The sequence below is a fragment of the Nicotiana tabacum genome, chromosome 12, assembly GCF_000715075.1.
Source record: "Nicotiana tabacum cultivar K326 chromosome 12, ASM71507v2, whole genome shotgun sequence".
Lineage (NCBI taxonomy): Eukaryota > Viridiplantae > Streptophyta > Magnoliopsida > Solanales > Solanaceae > Nicotiana > Nicotiana tabacum.
In genome coordinates, this window is record NC_134091.1 from 122,992,810 (window position 1) to 123,012,743 (window position 19,934).

A 19,934-nucleotide genomic window follows, 5' to 3' on the forward strand; every position below is an offset into this window, starting at 1 on the left:
TAACTTTGGGTTTTGTTAAGCCGAAAATGGCCTTAGCCTTTAGTTCGGGCCATGTCAAATAAGCTTCATGACCTCGGGTTTTGTTAACACGGAACGGCCTTAGCCTTTTAGTTCGGGCAATGCCAAATAAGTTTTTGTGCCCTCGAGTTTTGTTAATCCGGGAATGACCTTGGCCTTTTAATTCGAGCAATGCCAAATAAGCTTTTATGCCATCGGGTTTTGTTAACTCGGGAATGGCCTTGGCCTTTTTAATTCGGGCAATGCCAAATAAGCTTTTGTGCCCTCGGGTTTTTTTAACACGGAAATGGCCTTGGCCTTTTAATTCGGGCAATGCCAAATAAGCTTTGTGCCCTCGGGTGTTTTTAATTGGGAATGTCCTTGGCCTTTTAATTCGGGCAATGCCTAAGTGGTAGTCCCCGAATGAGAGTGAATGTTCGAACTCAAATTAAGGTGGCCCTTGGGCTCGATATGAGAAATGCAAGAAATATTTTATAGGTCAAGATGTTTATGTGCAAAGAAGAGTCTTCTTTTTTATTCTTGTGCATAATAGTTGTACATGTATACATGTTTTGTGCCAGGGCTCGAGTGATCTGAGTGGACACGGTTCATTTGATCATTTGGCCTTTACAATAAATCCTATTGATTGAGACCCTTTAATCACGAGGTATTGCCCCCAGTGTTCGGGGCTGACCGAAGAGAGGCCTCGAATGTTTTTGTGATCATTGTCACCGATTTGTAACAGGTCTTCAACTCTCAGTTAGCACAATTTACTTGTTGCCTCATTAAAAACCTTGCCGGAAAACCCATTTGGGACAAAGCCGGTTCAAGGGAAAAAGAATACAACGTGTGCTTTCAGACCTAGGATCTCGTATCGTCCCTTGTTGGTTACCTGCAAGTGCTAGTTTAAAATGTAAATAAAAGAAAGAACGGGGTTGTACCTTAGCAGTAATATCTCTTCAAGTGAGTTATATTCCAGTTGTTCGGTAATTGCTCGTCGTTCATCGTTCCGAGCTTGTAGGATCCTTTTCCAGTGATCTCGATAATTTGGTATGGTCCTTCCCAGTTCTGCCCTAATTTCCCTTCGTTCGGGGTTCGGGTGCTTAGTGTGACCTTTCTTAGTACCAAGTCCCATGTATTGAAGTGTCGAAGGTTGGCCCTTCGATTGTAATATCTTTCGATCCGCTGTTTTTGGGCGGCTTCGTGTCTTTTATCTAATAGTTCCAGCCTCGTCGTTCGATTCCTCTATTGCATATCAGAATCTGATGCTTGGTTCCCCGACTGGTATTAAAGCTTCAGTGCCATAAAACAAAGAAAGGTGGCCCCTGTACTGGACTTCGAGGTTGTATGGCATGCCCATAGGACCTCAGGTAGCATTTCCTTCCATCTTCCTTTGGCGTCTGTTAACCTCTTTTTTAAGGCTTTGGAGTATGGTTTTATTGGTAGATTCAGCTTGTCCATTCCCACTAGGGTGATAGGGAGTAGATAAGATCCTTTTGATCTTATGGTCTTCGAGAAACTTGCTTACTTTGCTGCCAACGTACTGTTTCCCGTTGTCGCACACGATCTCGGCCGGTATTCCGAACCGACATATGATGTGGTCACAGATAAAATCGATGACTTCTTTTTCTCTAATCTTCTTATATGTCTGTGCTTCCACCCATTTAGAAAAATAGTCAGTAGTAAATAAAATAAATTGAGCCTTACCGAGTGCCCGTGGAAGGGGGCCAACGATATCCATCCCTCATTTCATGAATGACCATGGTGACAAGACTGAATGTAGAAGCTCTCCGGCTCGATGAATCATCGGAGAATTCCTTTGGCATTCATCACATCTTCGCACGAATTCATTTGCATCATTTTCCATATCGATCCAGTGATAACCGACTCTAACTATTTTTCAGACCAGTGATTCGGCGTCCGAGTGATTTCCACAGGTATCTTCGTGGATTTCCCTCAAAACATACTCAGTATCCCCCGGCCCTAGACATATTTCAAGTGGGACATCGAATGTTCTCCTGAACAGAGTTCCGTCTTCAGACAGGTTAAATCGAGCTGCCTTTGTACGCATGGCCCTCGATTCTTTTGGATCCGAGGGCAATTTACCGGTCCTGAGATATTCCACGTACTTATTCCTCCAGTCTCAAGTTAGGCTCGTTGAGTTAATCTCGGCGTGGCCTTCTTTCACCATCGATCTCATAAGCTGTACGACTTCTCCCGAGTTGAACTCGTCGTCTTTGATTGACGACCCCAAGTTAGCGAGGGCATCGACCTCGCTGTTTTGATCCCGAGGTACATGTTGCAGAGTCCATTCTTTGAACCGATGTAATGTCACATGTAACTTGTCCAAGTATCTTTGCATTCGTTCTTCTGTGACCTCGAATGTTCCATTTTCTTGGTTTACCACAAGGAGGGAGTCGCACTTGGCTTCGATCACTTCTGCCCCCAAGCTCTTGGCTAGTTCAAGGCCTACAATCATGGCCTCATATTTGGCCTCGTTCTTAGACAGTTTCACAGTCTTAATAGATTGTCTAATTATATTACCTATTGGTGATTTTAGTACGATGCCAAGTCCGGATCCTTTTGCATTTGAGGCGCAATCCGTAAAGAGGGTCCAGATTCCCGAGGAAATTCCTCAGTTAACTAATAGTTCTCTTTCGACCTCGGGTATTAGGGTCGGCGTAAAGTCGGCCATAAAGTCTGCCAAGGTCGGTACTCAATATCGTACCCACTTATTTCTACGGCCCATTTGGCCAACCGACCTGAGAGTTCGGGCTTATGCATAATGTTTCTCAATGGGTAAGTAGTTACGAGACATATAGGGTGACACTAGAAGTACGGTTTTAGCTTCCTAGAGGTGCTTAGCAAAGGGAGCGCCAGTTTTTCTAGGTGAGGGTACCTAGTTTCTGCCTCACCTAAGGTTATGCTAACATAGTAAATTGGAAATTGCGTACCTTGCTCCTCCTGAACTAGGACTCCACTTACCGTTATCTCCGAGACCGCCAAATACAAGTATAATTGTTCATCTGTCTTTGGTGTGTGAAGCAGTGGTGGGATCGATAAGTACCTCTTGAGTTCCTCCAAAGCTCGTTGGCATTCCGGTGTCCATGAGAAGTCATTCTTCTTCTTTAACAGTGCGAAGAATCGCTGAATCTTGTCGGATGACCTCAAAATAAATTGCTCGGGGCGGCTATGTGCTCGGTTAACCTTTGCACGGCCTTCACGTTGTCCACGACCCTGATATATTTGATGGCTTTGATCTTATCGGGATTGATATCTATTCCCCGATTGGATACCATAAATCCGAGGAACTTGCCCGACCCAACTCCAAATGCATATTTTTTCGGATTCAGCTTTATATTGTATCGCTTTAGTATGATGAAGTTTTCCTGCAAATATTTTAAATGGTCCCCTGCTCGCAGGGACTTAACTAATATATCGTCAATGTAAACTTCCATTGACTTTCCTATTTGTTCCTCGAACATCCGATTTACTAGGCGTTGGTATGTGGCACTAGCATTTTTTAATCCAAATAGCATTACGTTATAACAGTATGTGCCGTATTAGTGATGAAGAAATTTTTTTCCTGATCATCCGGGTCCATCAGTATTTGGTTGTACCCGGAATAGGCATCGAGAAAACTGAGGATCTCATGTCCGGTCATGGCATCGATCATACAGTCGATGTTGGGCAAAGGAAAAGAGTCTTTGGGACATGCCTTATTCAAATCTTTGTAGTCCACACACATTCTTAGTTTGTTCCCTTTTTTAGGGACTACCATTACGTTTGCTAACCAATTCAGGTATTTAACCTCCCGAATAGACCATATTTTAAGAATTTTAGATACCTTGTCTTTGATTAAAGCATGCTTGATCTCGGACTGAGGTCTCCTCCTTTGCTTGACAGGGTAGAACTTCGGGTCTAAGCTTAGCTTGTGAGTGATTACCTCCGGTGGGATACCTGTCATGTTGAGATGGGACCAAGCAAAATAATTTTCATTAGTTATGATCAATTGAATGAGTTTTTTCCTGAGCTCGGAGTTTAACCCCGTGCCCATGTATACCTTTCGATCGGGCAAGTGTTTACTTAATACGACTTGCTCCAGTTCCTCGACCATTGATTTTGTAGCATCAGAATCGTTAGGGGCTATGAAGGATCTGGGGATCCCTTAATCTTCGCCCTCGTATGACCCTCGAAACTCTGATTCCGTCGAGGTTGGTATCGGTGACTGCTATTTGGCCCTATTTTTGACCATCGGATCCTTTGTCATTGAGAGAGTGGATGTCGGAATCACCTCCTCGATTGCGAACATTTCTTTGGCGGCCGGTTGTTCCCCATAAACTATTTTGGTTCATCCTGGCATCGGAAAATTTAGCATCTGGTGTAATGTCGAGGGTATTGCTCTCATGTTGTGAATCCATGGTCTTCTGAGCAAAGTATTGTATCTCATATCCCCTTCGATCACATAGAACTTGGCTTCCTGAACTGTCCCAATGACGTTTACTGGTAAAGTTATTTCCCTTTTTGTGGTATCATATGCCATGTTGAATCCGTTCACGACTCGGACCGCTGGTATGATCTGATCTTGCAGGCCGATCTGTTCCACGACCCTCGAGCGAATGATGTTGGGCGAGCTACCTGGATCAATTAACACACGTTTAACTTGAATTTTATCTACGACTACATATATTACCAGTGCATCATTGTGAGGCTGTACGATCCCTTCCGCATCCTCGTCGTTGAAAGATAAAGTTCCTTCTGGTATATAGTCTCGAGTTTATTTCTCCCTAGTGATGGATACTTTGGTGGGTTTCAGCATCGACTCTTGTGGGATATCGACTCCACCGATGATCATATTAATGATGTGTTGAGGTTCTTCTCGTTCTGTCTGTTTGTTAGAATCCATGTTCCTAAAGTGGTTCTTGGCTCGGTCGCTCAAGAATTCTCGAAGGTGCCCATCGTAGAATAGACGGGCTACTTCCTCTCTCAACTGCCGACAATCTTTTGTTCTATGACCGTGAGTGCCATGATATTTGCACATCTGGTTAGGATCCCTTTTGGGTTGGATCGAACTGTAGAGGCCGAGGTCAATTGGTATCTTTGATGCGCCCGATAGGTGATACAATGGCGGTAGCATCGATATTAAAGTTGTATTCTGATAGCCTCGGTGCTTCTTTATGCCCGACGGACCTGTCGAAGCCATTTTTTGTCATGAGACCCCGGTTGTCTTGACCTCGGTCATTTTTCCTTTCGTTTCTCATGGAGTTCCGTCCGGGCCCACTACTTCTCCGATCTCCATTATATGGCTGGTACCGATCCCTGTTTGGCCTTGGTTCACAGTCGATGTCTCTCTTAACTCTGTCGAGGGTTCTGACGGGATAGGCAGATCCCGAAGGGGCCACGAGTTGATCATCTTCGACTTTGATTTTCGATTGATATCGGTTATGCACGTCGGCCCATGTAACAGCCGGGTATTCTATCAGGTTCTGCTTCAACTGCTGTGAAGCCACCGAACTTCGAATATTGAGTCCTTGAGTGAAAGCTTGAACAGCCCAATCGTCAGCGACCGGTGGCAGATCCATTCGTTCTATTTGAAACCGGGATACGAACTCTTTGAGCATCTCGTTATCCCTCTGCTTTACTTTAAAAAGGTATAACTTCCTGGTCTCGACCTTTATAGCATCAGCATGTGCTTTTATGAAGGAATCTGCAAGCATAGCAAACGAGTCAACAGAATTAGGAGGAAGGTTGTGGTACCATATCATAGCTCCCTTTGACAGGATCTCTCCGAAATTTTTCAACAAGACAGACTCGATCTCATCATCTTCCAAGTCGTTCCCTTTGATGGGCATGTATAAGAGGTCACATGCTCGTTTGGGTCGGCCGTTCCGTTGTACTTAGGGATTTCGGGCATGCAAAATTTTTTGGGGATCGGCTTCGGAGCCGCGCTCGGGGGAAAAGGCCTTTCAATAAATTTCTTGGAATCCAGGCCTCTCAATATCGAGGGTGCTCCTGGGATTTGGTCGACCCTGGAATTGTAGGTTTCCACCTTTTTATCATTGGCTTCGATTTTCTTTTCCTCTGTTTCTATCCGTTTCGTCAATTCTTCGAGCAATTTCAGGATTTCGGGGTTAGTACCTGATTCATTCTTGCTAATTTTTTCCAGGATTGGTTCGTTTCTGCGGATGGCTTTACGGGGCAGATCGGGTTGAACCCTGCTCGGTGCCCGACTTTGGCTCTGTAACTGAGTTATTGCCACATGTTGAGCTTGCAGCATTTCGAAGATCATCTGTAGGCTGATACCGTATTCTTCAATATTTTGTGTGGTTCGAGATGCCGATCGGGTTTCACCACGGACGCTATTTTCGGGGTCGGTAGGCAAGTTTGCGTCGATAACCACATGTGAATTAACGTCAAATGGATTTACGATCAGAGTTCCAACAAAATCAGCAGGCGGCCCTTCGTTACCGGGCGCCATGTTGTTATTCTCACCTTGATGACCGGACTCGGTGTCGATATGTAGGGGTGCCGATTGATAGTTTGGCATTTTTAGCCACAAATCAAAGACACTTCAAAGAACAAGCGTAAAGTAGTGTGCGTTATGAAGATTTATATCAAATAACCATTAATATCCTTAGCCCCACGGTGGGCGCCAAACTATTTACCCCTAAAATCAGATAACAATTGAATTTGTAAGTGGTTTAAAGGATATGCGGATTAACTTGATACAAAGCGATAAATTAGATTGCAAACCACATGAATTGGATGATTTCAGATTAGGAAAGCAAGCCACCCTTGAGTTGAAAGCACTTTTATTGACACAAAGATAACAAAGAAATAAGAATTTTTAGGATAACGGTAATGTACTGCTTGTGAGTATATATTACCATCTCCTTAATAATTTGTCAAGTCCCCTTTTTATATTAGGGGAGATCTACCTTTTGAGATATTATTTTATTGTTCTATAAAAGGCAAAAGTCCTTGATTTGCTAACCGTCGGTTCCCTTTTTGAGTCGTTCTGTGATTTCCGCCATAATGATTGGTTAATGGTGAGAATTACGGACCCCTGTCGGATGAGTTGGCAAAGCTTTCTTCGACACCGTTAGAAACAGTACCGGTTACGCCTTCGGTAAATTCGAGGGCAAATATGATGGTTTCGATGGCTAATTTTAACAATGCTTTGGGTTAGATCTTAATCGGCATGTTTCGATCTTGGCTGATTGTATTTGACGTTAGATCGATCTTCGAGCTCGACTTTACCCGATCACAAATATTTCGACCCTGGCCTAATCAGGGAGTTTTGGAAGCTCGATCGAATATCGAGCTCGGTTTTACCCGTATACATAGATTATATTCAATTTTGTAAATTATAATATCAAGTTTACTATGAAAAGCTACCTGTTATTTTACACACACCTTGTGTGATGATGCAAAAACTATATACCTTTCTGGTGTTTAAAACTTAAACTCCAATAAAATTACTTTAACTATACACAAGTTCACTAAGAAAATATTATGTAAAATTGAACAAATAAGTAAAATTAAGTAAAATTATTAATCTATGTTACCTGTTGCAACGAATTTTGCGCACAGATCTCTTTCAATCAATTGGTAGCTTTTTGAAGGAACTGTAGGGTTCACGTGTCTCACCTTTTGGCTTGCAGTGCATTATTATCACGCAGAGAGTCTTATAGCTTGTTTGGTGGGCTTCTAAAATCAATTTATTTTAGAAAATATTTTTTTTAAAGTACTTTTCATAAATATATTTTTTTATTTTAATTTAAAAAGTCTTTTTGAGCAACAATTAGTACTTGATCAAGTTTTAAAAATTGCCTCTAGGTGTAATTTTTTCAAAAGTGCTTTTAGAGAAACTATTTTTTTCTGTTTTTCAAAAACTGCTTCTGCTTCCACTCAAAATCATTTTTTATCTTCTAAAAGCAGCTAAACGCTTCAAATGGCAGCTCAGTGCACTAAGCTCCCGCTATGCGCGAGATCCAGATAAGAGCCGAACCACAAAGGTCTATTATACGCAACCATATACCCTGTATTTGTGCAAGAGGTTGTTTCCATGGTTTGAACCCGTGTCCTACTGGTCACATGGCAGAAACTTTACCAGCTACGCCAAGGCTCCCCTTCAGCCTAAACACTTCAACTTTGAAAAAAAAAAAATCCCAAAACAAAAAAGAAAAGAAAAAACACTTTTGGCCCAAAAGAAATTTGGTCAAACAAGCTATTATTAATGGGCAAAGATCACTTTTAACCCGCGGCCAAAATTATATATCCGATAGCTGCAAAAACATATAAAATTTTTATATTTTTCTATATAACATATATATATATATATATATATATATATATATATATATATATATATATCTTTTCGACTATTATGTCTGATAGCAGCTATACAGTGTCATTTCCCAATTAATTTTCATATAAAGAGAGACCTCTCTTTCACGTAAAGGATAATGCAAATAACGCGTCCATCTTATTCCTCATCAAAATCGCATCACTCTCTTTTACTAAAAAATCAATAAAAATCGAATGTATTACGTGGTATAGACGGTTTCTATAGAAAACATTACATCAAGCGGAGCAAATTGCAGAGGAACTCTTCCTCAGAATACTAAAATAAAATAGAAACAGTAATCGCTGCTTAAACTTACAGTAGATACAAAATGTGCTGTGGAGAAGGTTGCAGGCCGTTGGCCTTTCTTCTAGGCCTCCCTTTTGCTCTCCTCTCTCTTCTCGTCTCTCTCGTCGGCGTCATCGTTTGGATCATCGGGTTCGTTTTTCTTCTCTCCTTTTGTTCTCGCTCGTTCAACTGAACTTAGTATTTTTTTATATTTAAGTATATGTGAAAATCATTAAAATTTTAAAAAATTCAAATTTTAATTATGAATCCGCCTATGCGCCTCTTCATGTTTATACATTAATTTCATTTTGTTTTGTTTTTTTTTTAATTGGCAATTGGATCATTTTTTTACTTGATCGGTGGAATTGTTGATTTTTTGTAGTATATGTTTTGTACAGGTTGATGTTGAGTATAATATGCCCGTGTTGCATATGTGTAACTTTGTTAGTTGAATTGGCGTTGGAGTTGATAAAGGCCCCTATCCACGTTATGGAGTGGTTTACCAATCAAATCCCTTGTTAAGACTTAATTTCCATTGATTACAGTCTTCATCTATCATTTTGCGTTTTTTTTTCATTCTTCTTAATTTTTGTATAATTCTAAATGATTATGGTGTTGTTGATGAATTGATATTAGCTTCTTTAATCTTTTTGGTGTATGTATTATTCACAAGATCCTTTTCGGGTTACTTTGTTATCATTTGTGAAATATTTGCTTGCTTAATTTTTGAGTTTATACATACTAGAATCACTTCCCTGTAATTGGTTCTTCTTGGAAGTAAGTGATGGTTGTGGGCTAAGTTGGTCGGATTCTTCACTTATAATGTCGAAAAAGTATTTTTTTTGTTGGCCTATACACTGACTCTTCTCGTCAATCAATTTTGGGTACTTTTGACCAAAATTGATGGGGGAAAGGGCGAAATTTAAGAAAATAGAATACCTTGTTTATAGGAATCTATGTCATCGTTTTTCGTTTATTTCCTTTTTGGATTCTCCTCTTGATTAATATTTTCTCTTTCTCATAATAACTTATAAGTTTTCCTCATAGTGTCTCATAATTTTGATATATTTTTATAACTTTACTTTTAGATATTTCAAATTTTTTTAGCAAAATCCATATTGCCGAATCTGAAAATTTAGATCATGAAGGAATCGATTTCTAGATCAGCACCTATATCGGACACCCGCCCCGAATCGGAGCAACTTAGGTTGTGGGTTCAAATGATTAAATCCCCTTTTTTTCCTTTTATTTTTCTTGCTTTTTAGTTGTTCTGTCCTGTTTTTATACTTTAATGTTGAACGAGCACGAATACATCTTCGCTAAATCCTCAATGATAAACTTGTACGTGTTCTTTCTTCCAACTACTACTAATGATCACAAATTAGAGCGACATGATGAGTAAGACATGATCAAAAAATTCATATAGCTAATTCCAACGTGTTTGTCGTTAATATTCATATAGTCAATTTCCTTTGCTTGAGATTAATATTCATATAGTCAAACTTCAACTTATTTGAAAATGATATTCATATAGTCGTTGATTCCAGCTTGCTTGAGATTGAGGCTGATTTCAACCTGTTTGGATTGAGGGTGGTTGTTGTACTTGTTTCACGTAAACATCAGCCTGTAAACATGGTATAAGAGGTTTATCTTCTTGTGTCTGGTTCTTAGAGAAGGATAATAAAATCAAGGAGAACAAACTTATACTTCATTTGTGCTCAACCAATGACCAAGAAAATAGGGTAATCGCATTCTGATCTTGCTAGTAGAAGAATGTTCTTTGCATTGGTAACTTGTGCAATATATTAAAGTCTGGCAATAGAAAGTATAACAGAAAACAATAAAAATAATCTCTTCAGAACAAGTGATAACAATTCAAGGCAAGTAAAGTTTCAGCTTCAACAAGAAGTCATCAAATGGAATCACACCACATTTCGGTCACAATAACAATAGCCATCCTTATCACTCCGCCCTGACAAAATCACAATATCCGACCGTATAGCTTTGCCATGGCATAAATCACCATATTTACCCGTATTGCTCCGCACTGACAAAATTACAATCACAATCGCACGGCAAAAAACTCGTGTCAAACTCCAAACAATCCACTCAATATATACATATATGCCGCAATAATCACAAAATAATAATGCCAAAATTTTATCAAAAAAATAAACTCAAATTTATCATCATATTCATCTTCCCATCCACAACGGGCTTTTTCTAAGGAAGATAGTTTCCGGTACTTGTCATTCAATTCTGCGGGCATCTCCCTAGACATTGAGAAGTGTTAAGTAAAGCACAGCACAAGCAAGAGGAAGATGGGTTAGGGTGCAGAGCATGAAACAGTTAATTCCTAAAAGGAAGAAGTTAACCTAAAGCTTAAAAGTCGATCCTTTAGTACCTAAGGGCCTCTCCAACAGTTGGACGAATAACCTTGTACATTCCAGAAGTAGAACTGAAATAACCACGAAACAGAATGATCAAAATCACGGGCATTTGGGCCGAAGGCACTTTTATGAACAAAATTAACATTGCACTCTTTAAACTGGTCAAAACTGAACATTATAAAAGAAAAAAAATCCAACTACAGGAAAAAGACTTGGACCATGCATGAGCCTGCATTAGTTGTGAAAGGAAGGCCAGCTAGGGGAAATCACGCTATGTCTCTTTCCAATTCATACAAAATCTTCAAATTGCTAGATGAAAGCTTGAGAATGCACACTTTTACTTCAAAGTTTCATGAGGTATAAATGGTGCACGTTGTTCGTAGATAATTTTGTGTTAATTGATGAAACCAGCAAGGAACCAACTAAAAGTAGGAACTGTAGAGAACCCCTCTGGAGAGTAAGGGTTTTAGGAGAAGTAGAAGTAAGACAGAATGTATTATGTATAAATGTACATCCTCTTGTTTATGCCAATAAACATAAACATCTATCACAGTTATCGAGAACAAAGAAGTTTGGTTTATAGTTCCCTTGTTTTGTGGTACAAATCTTGTCTGTACCTCCACTGGTAGAACAGAATTCACTCCTAGAAATTCTTCTTTCACGAAGAGCTTCTAAACACACAATAACAATATCTCATGCAAGAAAGAAGGGATTCGCAGTGTGTCAGAAGATCCAGTTTAGCATGACCCAATTCAGCCCAAATATACGAGAAAACTGAGCCCAAAGTTGTCTAGCCACTGAGTAAGCATATGAATCTGTAGAGTTTAAAAGAGTTATGTTTTGTTTCTGGTGAATATTTTGCATACCCACCGCAAGGTCTATTAGGTTAAAATAATTGGATGTCATTCTTGAGAACCATATTTTCTCTAGGTCCGCTACTCTTTTGTATACCTGTATAGTGGGGTTTTCTCCTAAAATATTCCTTCATCAAATAATAACAAGGAAATTAGATAAAATTCTGAAATGGAAGAGCCTCACGAGATTGGAAGATGCCTAACAAGTTATATAGGACAATTGTGAGGCCAGTAATGTTAAAATAGATGAATTCCGTTGAAATGAAAATGTTAAAATAGATGCACAGTCATTTAAGATTGAACAAGATTACAATGATCACATACAACAGCAGATGCAAGAAGCATAAATAGACGCTAAAATGAGAAAAGATAGCATGAGATGGTCTAGTTATGACCTAAGTTGAATATGATTATCTAAGGTCTTAAAATTAGATGAGATAGACCTAAAATCACATGGAGAGAAGTTGTCACAGAAAACCTTAAGTTTCTCCTAATAAATGCATACTTAGCTAAAAAAAAAACAAATGGATCTATATAAGTTCTACCAACTATTTGGGATTAAATAATTAGTTATCCATGTAAGGTAAGTGCGAGATATAGAAAATCCTTAAGTTGCCTTAAAGGGAAGCCATGTGCATTAAGTTCCTGCTATGCACGGGGAAATGGACTTGGATAGAGCGGAAAAGGTACAAATCACTCATAAAGCTCAGCTGATTTGGGATCGGGATTGAAATGTAGTTGACTGATTGAAGTAGACATAATCCTTTGTGCATGCAAAAGAAACACAACCTGGTCCCTTATACCCAGTTGAATAAGGTTGATTGCACTTGCAAACCAAAATACCAATATACAGAAATAACAAAATTACCGACCAAAAATTTCCATACCCTTCAAATGCTAATAGAAAATGCCGTCTACCCAACCATTCTCGTTTGGATTCATAGAATCCACTATTAGTTGAACTAGACTCATCCTTTTGCTTCTCTTCAAGCAACGCATATGCTGACTACAGGTGGAAAATAAAAGGTTACAAAGAAAACTTGGAAGTTAGCCATCTAACTCAAGTTTATAATGGTAATATATACATATATATATATACCTCCCAAATGAGTCCACGGTCCAATGTAAAAGTAAACAATATGGTTGAAGCCCCAGACAAGTTGTCAATATGAACAGTCTGTAATAGGTTGATGTCACAATATGTTTTATATAAGAATGCAAAGACAAAACAGGAACAGCATAACCTTTGGCATCCCTTGCAGTTCAACAGTGGTAGCTTTCATATCAACAATTCCAGAGTCTAAATGTCATTCAAGGCGTGCATTCTGAACTAAAAGATCAAGAATGCTGACAAATAACTCAAAAGGCCTGAATTCAAAACAAACCTTTTGGTTACAGTCATGGATAGCAAGCATACATATTTAAATTGATAGATAATAGACCTATTTTGGATTTCAGGTGGCAATCCCAGGAGCCTGTTAAGGAAACGCCCAACATCATGCATGTCCGAATCAACTATACGGCCAGAAAGCTTTCCAGAGTCCTTTCCATTACCTTAAAGATAAGCAAAAGCAAAGAGTGGAAAAAGGGTAAGTTTGGGATGAGAGGATGAACACTGAAATGCTAGTCACCAAACCCAAACAAGTTTGACTATTTTTTTAAGAAGGATAACTTAACGGTCTTCAGCAACGGACAACAATTCTTCCTAGCATATAAAGGAAACACGGACAAACACCACCGGCCATAAAGATGCATGAATGTATGCACAACCATGTGTGCGAGCACAGAAATATAAAAATTCTTAAGAGTCTCTAATAAAAGCCCTCCAAGCTATAGAAACCAACTTAATAAGTGTTGAGAGTCTCCCACATCTGATGGTGATGGGGACTTGGTCTCCTAATATGGCATGGGCAATCCTCACCTCGTAAACTAGCTTTTGTGGTTAAGTTAGGCCCAACGTCCATTCTCTATCATGGTATCAGAGCCGTACACATCCCAATTCTTTGTTACGCCGATGTCGGACCCCCATATTATATTGTCCACGCTTCAGTTGGCAGGCCTAGGTGTGCAGGTTGGGAGGGCGGGGGTGTTGAGAGTCTCCCACATTGGATGGGGATGGGGGACTTGGTCTCCTTATATGGCTTGAGCAATCCTCACCTTCTAGCTTTCGGGATTGAATTATGCCCAATGTCCATTTCTTTATTAATAAGTGATCTCTTTTTTATCCTTAAATCCAATACCACCTATGCAGGGAGCATCTGTGGGCATTTTTATTAATACTAAAAAACTCAAAGAGGAAGTACAAGTAAGGGGGCTAGACCTTACCTTATTATCCTATTGAGGGCCGAAAGAACAACATATATAGTAGGCTGGTCTAATATCAAAAATACTTTATGATGACTTACATAGCCCTGATATATAGTAGGCTGGTCTAGTAGCCCTTGATTGAGAGGCTGTGATGACTTACATAGCCCTGATAAACTTCTTATGCTAGTATTCATTTGTCTCCATTAACAATACTTTAAATTGATTCATTCAAAGAGCTAAACATAGTACCAAGAACTGAGTCTCTTATTATTCCAACAGAAACAAGCGCAGCTTTCCCCTTCAAAATGAAATCCTGTATAGCATCTGGTTTATCAGCAGAACAACCTGGTGGTACAAGTGGCAAAGGATCCTGCAAACCATAGAATGTTGACTTTTGATTTGCACATATACATGTTAAAGTGGGAAAGGAATCGAATACAAGATAAAAATGACAGTATCAAGCAACAGTCAGACACCTGCTCCATGATCCCTCTATACAACATCATCAGGGCCCTCTTCCCAAAGGAACTATCATAGTTATAAGCACTAAGAGATAGTCCAGCTCTGCAATATATCAAGAACAATTGAAAAGAGCCGTCACTAATTCATGTTGTCATAAGACAGACTTGCAATATAGGCTAAAAAATATCGCACTCACCGACGATCTCCCTGAGTCAGTGCCCCAAGTGATTCAAGTCTCTTAGCAACCACAGATGCAAACCGCCGTTCTCCACCAAGATTAGTAAAAAGTAGCCTGTATATTGAGAAAGAGAAAAATATCACATGTGAAAAATATGAAATAAGTGATTTATACAGGGAGATTAATTTTTGGCAAGTATGAAAAACATATTTAGTGGCAACTTGTCCAGTCCAGGTACGCCATCATATAGTTACAATGGTGACTCGTACAGTCCAGGTTTGCCATCATATAGCAGAACCATTATTCACGTATAAACAGACACGGTACCTACTTATACTCAGGTGCAGAAGCTTGATTTGAGCGATGAGTTCTTCCAAACTGCTGAATTGCCCGATCAGCACTCCAAGGTAATTCCAAAGTCAAATGGACCCTTCTTCTCTGACTTGAAATATGTAAATCTGTGCTTATAATGCCTAATTTGCAAATGCATAAACCACCTAAACAATTTGAGCGGTCTACCTAATTTTTTCCATTGAATAGTGGTGTGATATGGCAAATTTAACTTGTAATGCCTCAAAAGTTGTAACTGGTGCCCAGGAAAAGGCTTACAACTATAGTAGAGAATGGATGCTTGTACAATTAGTACAACGGATAAGGGTCTAATTTGCCATAGGCCTTATTTTAAATTTTTTATCAAATATGTCCCTACCGTTATACATTAGGTGCATATATATCCCTTACACGTTAAAAATAACCTCCCAACTTTTAAAAGCCACGTGACATTTCCTTATTGGACCAACTGACCCGCCCCATTTTTTATTTCAAACCCACCCGATCCAACCTCTTAAACTACACCCATCGGTAAAAAACCTTTTTTTTCCATCTCACTATCTCCTTCTCTCTCTATCTTTAACATAAAAAGACCAAAATCTAGGATTTACTGAGAGAATCTGGCTGGAAATCTCCCTCTCAAATGAAAAAGACCTTGGATTCACTTGGAGAATAAAAAAATCGTCAATTGTAAAGTCTTTCTCTGCCACTTGCTTTCTTCTTAACTTCATACATTGGGTTGTGAAGGTTTTCCACCATATCGATTTTTGTCATGGATGCGATTATTCTTGAAAGGGACAGATTAAAGGAAATAGTGGATGTTTTGAAGGCTTTAAAGAATTCGAAAGTGAACAAAGCCCGTCAATTGGAAGAGAAAGTCCTAAATATGAAGATCTTCATTATGATTTCATGGGCAATATTTATAGGATTTGTTGCCGCAATGTTAATGAACTGAAATTGATATATTAAGTGCAACTTTTCAAGTTAGTGTATTGGTACTTCTTTTGTAAAGAGTGAAGTGTTGTAGTGATGTTTTAATATTATTCTCTATATTTTCTAGTGAATGTGTTGCTTTGTTGCAAATTTCTAAGTAGACAGAGAACCATGATTTTCTTTTCATGTGCCACTTTCCGTAGGATAAATTTAATTAGTGTTTAGATGAAGTATGGTAATTGATACTAGCATTTACCAAAAGAGCATAACAGTATGACAAACAAGAAGGAACTCTATCTTTAACAAAAACTAAAATCAGTTTTATGGATTGTTTGATGCATAACTGCATATTGCTTAACTTAGCAAACTTGAGAATTCAGTTTGATGGACTGTTGGATGCAAAATTATAACCCCCAAAAACTTACAGACCCTTGGTCATAATACGACCTCCAATTTACCACCAAATTAAACAAAAAAAACAGTTTAATTATACTGTCATAATGTAGTAACTACAAGCCCAAAACAAACAACAAAAAAGCTTCAACACTTTCAAGGAGATAGTTGGTCATAATGCAGTAAATCCTAGATTTTGGTCTTTTATGTTAAAAATAGAGAGAGAAGGAGATAGTGAGATGAAAAACAAGGTTTTTTTTACCGATGGGTGTAGTTTAAGAGGTTGGATCGGGTGGTTTTGAAATAAAAAATGGGGCGGGCCAGTTGGTCCAATAAGGAGATGTCACATGGCTTTTAAAAGTTGGGAGGGTGTTTTTAACGTGTAAGGGATATATATGCACCTAATGTATAACGGTAGGGACATATTTGATAAAAATTTTAAACGGAGGATAAATAAGGCCTATTTATGGTAGTAGAAGAGCAAATCAGACCCTTATCCGTTAGTACAATCAATTGGAATATGACAAATAACAGATTTGCCATTACGATCATTACCATATTTTAAAAAATCGGACCACAATGGGGCACATTTCACCTAGCTCGGGAGGGAACTAAACTGAAGCGTAGGGCATAAGCACCATGAAATTTTAATGTTTACACATATAAATTATTAAAATAGAATAAAATTCAATTTTTTTTATAAATTATGCATAAAATTTGGTTAAAAAATTAAGAATTAATATAAGTATCAGCAATATTCTAGAAAACAAAAATGGAAAATTTTAAAAGTGGATAATGAAAAATATGTACTGTTACCCAAAAGGATTTTATTTTATTTTTCAACAATATTTGCCTTTTGATGGTGGATTGCCCCATTTCACAATTGTTACAACACACAATTTGCTCCGTATAATTGCTTACACTAAGCAACAACTTTTAAGGACTCTTAACCCTTCCATACGTGGAAGCTCAAGCACTAAACCACATTATCTCATAGTCATGGCACCCCCTTCCTCGTGTTCCTTCGTTGCAACCTTAATGCTTGCCAACCATGACGCCTATATTGCTCGGATACGGATGTGAATATAAAGGTCATATTCGGCATCATATAAATTTTAAGATTCAAGGGTATGGATCTCAGTGCGAATACAAGTACAGATACGAGTGCCAGGAAATGGCTGATAAATATATATGTCAATTAGTTATTTAAGATTGTTGAAATTTAACTTATTTTAGACAACGGAACGATTCAAATCCATTATTGCTAATAAGTTAAAAGAAAAATGACTATTATCTACATTATTATAAAAGCGCGAATTTAATGTTGGAAGACCAAAATAGCCCTAAAATATTAATTGAATTTTATAATATTAATGTACAAAAACGTAAAATTAGTTTTTTTTTTTTTTGATAAGGAAAGGACAAATAAATAAAATTAGTTTATTAGTCGAAGCATCCAAATCAAATATGGAATCCAAGCCCAAGTCAGAATTACAATCTTTGGTATATAGATACATACAAGTAAAATTTCTGCATTTAATTTTTTTTGAAGTTTAACTTTAAGAAACACTAACAGAGAGCCGGCCATATGTTTTTCTCATTAATCGCAACAGAAAAAATTGGGTTATTATGTGAGAGTAAAAAGAATTACTCTTTGTTTACTTTTAAAGTACAAAATAAGACTTGTGGTTTTTCTGATATTCTAAAAAAATACTTAATGTAATAACTTTTTAAACTTTTTTTCTTTTTTCTTTTTTCTTTTTTCTTTTATTGGGTAACTTTATTCCGATAGTACTGTACAATATATTTTAATGGATAGCTCTATTTGGATAGTCCGTAGTCTTAATGTAGTAAATACTTTAAAATTAAAATAAATACTATAAGACATTATTATAAATTTAATGAAATTATCTACTCCTATTATTTGTTCCTTGAAAATTACGATCAGTTATTAACGACAACTCTAACTAAATTGACTACTCATATATTCTCTCCCTTGAAAGATAAATAGCGTGGCTTATACCCTAGGGCTATTTTATCTTTGTTAAAATTTCAATCAGGCATTAATTACAACTTTGATTAAATTCCTCTCTCCTACTTCTCACTTGTCCTACTATTATAGACGGTATTTTATATCTTTTGAAACTACGTTACTCTTACATAGACAATGATGACTCCTAAAATAGATTTACTAAAAAAAACTTGAGAATTTTTTTTGATTACAAGAAATTGATTCCCGAATGTTTATTTCCATTTCGTCCTTTGATTGTATCAAAATATTATTAATGAGTTCGTTTGAATTATATATTAAAATTTAAAGAAATTGATTATTGAATTTTATACATTACTTTTGAAACGTGTTTGATAGTATTTGATATAAAATATTCATGTATCGCACGAACGCAGAGACTAGTACAACTATAAGTTGATATAATTATAATTGTTTTGATAAGGAATATACAGTCAACCCTTTCTATAACAGCCTCAGTTGTTCCGATATTTTTTGGCTTTTATAGCAAATGGCTATTATACACCTAAAACAGCATTTGACGTTTAAATCTTTTTTGGTTGTTATAGCTAAAAATTATTCAAAAATCAATTATTTTTCTTTTTTTAATGTTACATATAAAGGATAAGAAAACTATTCAAATTCAAAATCTCAAAAGAATTGCATATTTCAGTAATTAAATATAGAAGAAAGCTAATATATTATTAATAAATTCATAACTAAACCTATACATATTTAAACTCTAAGTCAGGCATTTTAAAGCTACCGAGAAAAATAAATTCTTTCAAGATTGATGGAAGTACTTTCTAATTGTAGCTTATTTCATAGATTTCATTCTCTTACTAATACAATACTTGCATTGGCGAAGGTTTGTGTCCAAATTTTCAGCAAAAATATATCCAATAGCTTTCCCTTGAAGACAATCTAAGCGCTTAACAGTTAAATTTTCTATCTAAATATTTTTTGAAATTTGTCCAATGCAAAAGATATCATGTGCAAATCTTCAAATCTTATATATTATGCAAGATAGAAACGTTGTTTAATGGAAAAGATTGCTTGCATATTTTTAGAATTACTAGTAGTAACCTTAAAGATTCGATGTGGCTATTATACAAGGGTTGTTGCTATTATAGATAAAAAGTAGTTATAGAGAGGTAAAATACAACTTAAAAAATCGGTTATGAGGAAAACTTTGACTTTTATAGTGAATGGTTGTTATATAGGAATACTGTGAAGAAAACTTGACTTAATAATTTTTTAGGAACTATGGAAAAAATACTATAAGTCACTATAGTTAGCAATTTAAAATATTCGAAAATATTTGCAAAAAATGATTAAAACCGTATTTGACTCTCCAAATAGTAACTACGTTACATAAAGTGGAACATAGGGAGTACAAACAAAGGAGACGGAAACTTGGGAAAATAGGGAGTGAAGGGCAAAAATC

At 37.4% G+C, this 19,934-nt stretch overlaps 1 pseudogene; it reads right to left on the reverse strand.

Annotated features, from left to right (window-relative positions):
• Window positions 1-10,460: 10,460 nt before the first annotated feature.
• LOC107809453 (protein FORGETTER 1-like) lies at window positions 10,461-15,606 on the reverse strand (annotated as a pseudogene).
• Window positions 15,607-19,934: the final 4,328 nt, after the last annotated feature.